Here is a 6,248-nt window from a genome sequence, read left to right as displayed (position 1 = left end):
TCTGTTCATGAATAAAGAGAAACCTGCCGATAGCCATACACAGAGTTCTATAGTTTAAATCCATATATTTAAACTCAAAACAATGATATAAAATATTACTATACTGTAGAAATGTTATATTAATCTTACATTATTATATATTTGTTCAAAAATGTGCTACTAAAAATGTCCACAATTTTATCCTGGTCATTCCAGGCAGATCATTTTCCTTGGAAGGCACTGATCTTTAAAGTTCTTTTGTGTTGGTAAGCCACAGACTTCATTTGCTGATCTTAGCGTTGGTGCATGATCTTTCAATAGGACCAGATGAACTAAAAGGTCCTTTGGAGTATTGGGTGGGGGGGGGCATTTTAAAAATTAGAATGATAATACGTTGGTGGTGTGTGTTTTATAGATATTAGTCATATTTTGAAAAGCTGCATTTTAAATCTTTAAGACATGATACATCAACCACTTTAAAGAAATTGAAAGCAATCATATATTTTCAAGTGATGTTCTTATGTACAGTTCTTTTATATGGCTACATTGATATTTTCTACATGACATCTGTGAAGCCCCTCTGGATGCAAAATATATGTATTCCTTCTTTTAACAGTCTTTGTGTGAAGTTATTTGCTTTTCCAGTAGGTACATGGTGTATTTTAAAAATTGCAGACAATTTACACTAACTCAGGGTTATTTTTATTACTCTTTTAAAAAAAATATATATATATTTTATTGATTTTTTACAGAGAGGAAGGGAGAGAGATAGAGAGCTAGAAACGTCGATGAGAGAGAAACATCGACCAGCTGTCTCTTGCACACCCCCTACTGGGGATGTGCCCGCAACCAACATACATGCCCTTGACCGGAATCGAACCTAAGACCTTGCAGTCCGCAGATCAACGCTCTACCGCTGAGCCAAACCGGTTTCAGCTTCATTACTCTTAAGCAAATTAGCCAGCATTTGGTCAGGGCTGTGTTCTCGCCCCTGTAGCCCTACTTGGGCTTCACATTAAACAGCCCCTCAGCCTAGTCCAAATGTCCAATTGTACCTACTTACCATTGGAGAGTGATGCTGAACTTGCTATTCAATATTTTGGGGCAGAATGTGTAAGTGTTGTATTTAAATAAAACATATATATGTAACTTTAAAATATGACCATAAGTAGCCGGGACCGGTTTGGCTCAGTGGATAGAGCAAAGGCCTGCAGACTGAAAGGTCCTGGGTTCAATTCAGGTCAAGGACATGTACCTTGGTTGCAGGCACATCCCCAGTAGGGGGTGTGCAAGAGACAGCTGATGGATGATTCTCTCTCATCGATGTTTCTAACTCTCTATCCCACTCTCTTCCTCTCTGTGAAAAATCAATAAAATATATTTTTAAAAATACGACCATAAATAGTAAGTGGTAATTGTCTAACTATGTGTTTTAAAAGCATTATCCAAGTAAAATGGTAAAAAAAAAAAAAAAAAAAAAAAAAAAAAAAAAGCTTCATTGGAAACTGTAAAATTATCCATACAAAAAAATTTAATTTGTTTATACTTCCCATGATGGTGTGATAAAAAAATATTTTTGATCTTATTTGCCCTGCTTTTGAGTTCTTGAGCAAATATCTTTTACTGGTCTTGTTTTGTCCTTGGTTTTGGATTATTTAGCAAATTGCCCATTATGTAATTAACATGAAATTAACCTACAGTCAGGCTACCTAAAACATTTAAAATATCCATTCTTCCTTCTTGCTGGTATCATAATTCTATTTCTAACAGTTCAAATCTGTTTACATTAATTGTGAATGTTACATGACCTTCATATACATTTGACTCATGACAAGAATTTGAAATAAAACTTAGGTAGAACTAGGGTCTGCATCAGTGTTTTCAGGTCTATGATATTTATTTCTTATCCTTCCTTGAATCATTAATGAAAAATGATCTCAACTATACTTTAAAAATTATCAGCTTATATTTCTGTAGCAGATCATAATTTAACATCTTAAAGTGAACTGGTAGTATTTTTCAAAATATATATTTGCTCAGTACTGAACTTTAGTAAGAAATATCTAAACATACACACATATACTGAAAAATACTCATATGACAGGACTACAAAGTATTATTTTGATTATCTGTCTAATTCCAATTGTATGCTTATAGATAAACATAGAAAAGTTAAGTTCATGTGTGAAGTGCAAAAAAAGAAATACTGCAATTAAAATAGATCACTTACCAGTAGTAATAACTTATTTTTAGAAAATGCCTTTGATTTGATATCATCATTCTCTCCATATTTATCTATAAGTATCAACATTTTAACTTTTTTTTGGTGAAAACAATTAGCTTTATCTTAATATGGTAAATTAAAATATATTAAATTATTTTCCAAAGACTAGAAATTAAATTTAAGATTTTCTAAATCTTAATTGTGTGCTGAAAATCATAGCATATGTCAAAATATTAAAACATTTTAAGATTCCAACTAATTTATATTCATAACCTAAATACAAACTTGTAGCAACCTAATATCTATACTTGCTTCACCGAACTTTATTTTAAATAAAATACAGGCTGAATGCTTGCACTCATAGGCCTATCATCAGTTTAAATTAATGGGAATAATAATTACTTTCAGCATCACAAAATATTTTTAAAGTTGAAGTAATATTTGTGAATAGAGAAATAGATGGCTGAGGAAGCAGGAATAAAGCAGAATTGGAAACCTCTTTCTACATGCTTTTTTGTTCATCACCTAAAATGTGGAGACAAAAAAAAAAGTTAAGGACAGTAAAAAATATATCTGAGAATAGTGAAGTGTTTTTTTGATGTTTTGGTGTTTTTTTTAGGAAAAAGACTGTGCTTTAATTATATTTTACTTAACATTGAAAAAGAGACCCTCGACTGACCAGTTACTTTTATATGATGATTATTATATAATATCTTTCATAATCAAAAATAATACCACAATGCACACAATTATTTATTTAAATATTGAGGAAGGGAATATTGTACTATTAATTATTATCAAATGCTACTCAATTTAATAAATTGATCCCATTTATTCTTCTAATATATGAGGTTTTTAAATTTTCAGCTTGAATAATTACCACATTATAATAACTGACTTACAAATTAATTATTTTAGGCCTTTCAGAGGTTAACATTTATTTATATCTATTCTAAACTTTGACAAAAGAAGAAATGCATGCCTCTTTTAAAATGGCCTGTAAAAGTTCGGTCTGAAGTTCTTGAATTAGCAGAATGGGCATCATCAGAATGCTACTGCATCATTGAGGACAGTCTCTTCTCAATAAAAACATCTGAAAGAGAAACTAGAACAAGAACTATTTAGGCCCATTTGGCTTTCACAATAGTTCCAAAATGTAAGAGATGGAGATATTGTTACATTAGCTGTATATAGAATATCCAAATTATAGTTAGTTCTAAAGACCAGTAAGTTTTATTTTACTTTAAGAAATCATGTTTCCACGGTATAAATTTTAAACTCAGGGCAGACTTCTTTAACCAGCAAGTTGTGCAAACTGTACAGTTAGAAGAAACAGGAGTGGAAATGGACTATATTTTAATTTGGTTGTGATATTGTGGTTGCATTTCTAAATTAAAACTTTAACATTAAAAGATATCAGTTCTGTATATGAACTTTTACTATTCACATAACTAATCTGAAAAACTAGGGCATAGAACAAAAAAATTTGGCATGATACTGCTTCATATGGTCAAGATAAAGTATCAATTTTCTTTAAATAACTAACTACTGTACTGATGAAATGTAAGGAAAAACAGAAACTTCTGTTTCCAAACATTTCAATGGAGATTTTTTAGCTTTTCACCTGTTAATCCCAGAAATGGCCCCATTATTTTACTGTTAAGAGACAATATCACTATTATACTAATTTGAGTGCCTGTGAGGTCTTGCTAAATGATTTCTTCTTTTATACTATTGATTATATGTAGGGTTTCTTTTTATTGTTCAAAAGAAATGATGGGTAGTTTGGATAAGGTTTTTAAACTTTCTACCAAAAAGAGCTGATATTTTTAGCTAACTAGATTTTTAGGATGGGGTAATGAGAGAAGAGGATTCTGAATAGGCCTGCATACTGACCAATGAGGATGGGGGTAGGGAGAAAGAGAGGTGAGGTGGAATAGCTGAAGTGTAATAATATCTGTGTATTTCTCTTTAATGTACAAATTCTCCTCCTGCCCCATCTCTTCCCCTTTCTCGTATGTGCTGGTACCTCTGGATGGTTCAGAAGCCATTTTAGAACTCAGGAAACAAAATGTGAGTTACCCTTGTGCTTTTGCCGGTGCTGTGGGCAGCAAGGAATACCTTTGCTCGCTTGCCTGGTATGTTACCATGCCCTTATTTGATGTCTTTGAGGATTGAAGAAGGCGCAGAAAGTTCCAAACCCACATCCTAACACCTGAAGCTCGCACGTTTCTATAGCAGATGGCAAAACATTTCATTGACACCTCAGTTTACACAGTCAATACCGAGATCTGAGGAAGTTTTGTTCTTCTGAGGCATCGCTGAAGATCCATATTCCATTTTCAGATCTATTCTGAGTCGGAAAACCTACTCCTTCTGGGTATTTTTGCGAACCCCGGCTCCACACAAAGTCCCTGCAGGCCTGCAGTCCTCTGTGTTTCCCTCTGAGGGTCTTTCCGAATGAACGTGTATTTTCAATCCAGGACGTTTGGTAATAATGTAAGGGGGTCAATGGTAACAGCAAACACCATAGCGAACCTTCCTGAATGGTCTGTGGCTGAGAAGCCGGAGCGGTTATTTGCCGCCACCGCATTTGGACGCGGGGCTCGGGAGCCCGGCTGGCCTCAGCTGTCAGCGTGGGGGAGGAGGAAAGGGAGCGCTGGCCTTGGCATTGGGCAAGGAGTGGCTCCCGAGCCCGGCAGCCAGCTCACCTCTGCGGAGACCTGGGCGCTCGCCGGCCCGCTGGCCCCTGCTCCCTCGTCGCCCTATGGCCCTAGCCCAGAGGCGCAGGTTGCAGGACGGATCCAGTGGGGTGGCTGCCGCCTCCTGGGGGACAGTCGCCGGAGGGCCAAGGCCGGGGGACCTGGGCGCCCCTGCAGCCCGCAGCTCCCGGGAGGAGCCGGGGACCCGCTCCTCCTCCCCGCCCCCACCTCCCGCCTCCTCGCCCGCACTCACTCACCCCCTCGGAGGGCGCCGCCAAGGTTACCCGCGGGCTGGGGGCTGGGACCGGCTCCCGCCACCGGCCTCCCCCGCTGCGCTCCCGTCGCCGCGGCTCCCAGGCGATCGTGCTCCAAACGCCAAAGCAAGAACAGGCTCCAAAGTCCGGGCGGGGAAGCGGAGCTGCGAGGCAGACAGGCGTCAGGGCGGGGGGTGGCCCTCGTCGGGTCTGAGCGCCCGGAGAGCGGGGTCAGGCGAGGTCGCCGCGGCCAGAGGGGCTGTGGCTCCGGCGGGCGCCCTGCGCCCCGCGGGCTGCGGGCTGCGCTGCGGCGCCGGAGGCGGAGGCGCCCGGGAGCGCCGGAGGGCAGAGGCGAGCGTGAGGACAAACCTGCCGAGGAAACCAACTAAATAAAAAGAGACTGTTATTTAAGGCGCGGAAATTTGAAATATTTGGACAGGAAGAGAAAAGAAAAGAAACCTTAGCGAGGGAGGGGAAAGAGAAGGAAAAAAAAAAAAAAAAAAAAAAAACGCGAGCTAACGGTTTTGAAACTCCCCCACCCCCACCCCGGGCTTTTCTCCGCGCCCGCCTGCCCGGAGGGAGCTCTGGGCTCCCGCTTCCTCCCCGGAGAGCCCGGAGCGGCCGCGGGAGGCTGGACAGTTTGGAAGGGACAGAAAGGATGTCTTCGCAGCCCCTCAAAGAGGGCTTGGGTTGGCTATGGGCAGAATATTGGTCTCCTGCCTCACTCCAGGTCCCTGCGTGGACCTGTTTGCGTGTGTGTGTGTGTTCGAACTGCAATGTAAAATCAAAAGTCTCTAGAGACCAAGAGAAGGACTCCCCCTCCCACCGCAACCTCTCTGTCCGCCCTCCCGTAGGCATTTATGAAGGTCACTTGGGACTTAGGGCAGTCAGGAAAGCTGTAAATACAACCCTTTCTCCCTCCAGCGCTGTGATCCTGCAGCGCTTCTGGGCTATTGCTTCTACTTCAGGCAAAAGCCTAAAGAAAGCACCTTTTTGGGAACTGAGATTTCAAAACCAGTCCGGAGCCACAGATCCCAGATAAAGGGAAATGTATAATCCCACCAATTGTATTGTTTGCCTGACCGATTT

The 6,248-nt window shown here is 40.3% G+C and overlaps 1 long non-coding RNA gene across 1 annotated transcript; it reads right to left on the bottom strand.

Moving 5' to 3' along the window:
- Positions 1-3,124: 3,124 nt before the first annotated feature.
- On the bottom strand, positions 3,125-5,925 carry LOC123652716. The gene is made up of 2 exons (XR_006742187.1): positions 5,163-5,925; positions 3,125-4,435 (listed from the first exon to the last, which is right to left on the bottom strand). It is a non-coding gene; the product is annotated as an uncharacterized LOC123652716 (long non-coding RNA).
- Between the last annotated feature and the right edge of the window lie 323 nt (positions 5,926-6,248).

The sequence above is a fragment of the Pipistrellus kuhlii genome, unplaced genomic scaffold, assembly GCF_014108245.1.
Source record: "Pipistrellus kuhlii isolate mPipKuh1 unplaced genomic scaffold, mPipKuh1.p scaffold_m20_p_2, whole genome shotgun sequence".
Lineage (NCBI taxonomy): Eukaryota > Metazoa > Chordata > Mammalia > Chiroptera > Vespertilionidae > Pipistrellus > Pipistrellus kuhlii.
The sequence above is the reverse complement of the archived record's forward strand: the minus strand, read 5'-3'. Positions and strand labels throughout refer to the sequence as shown.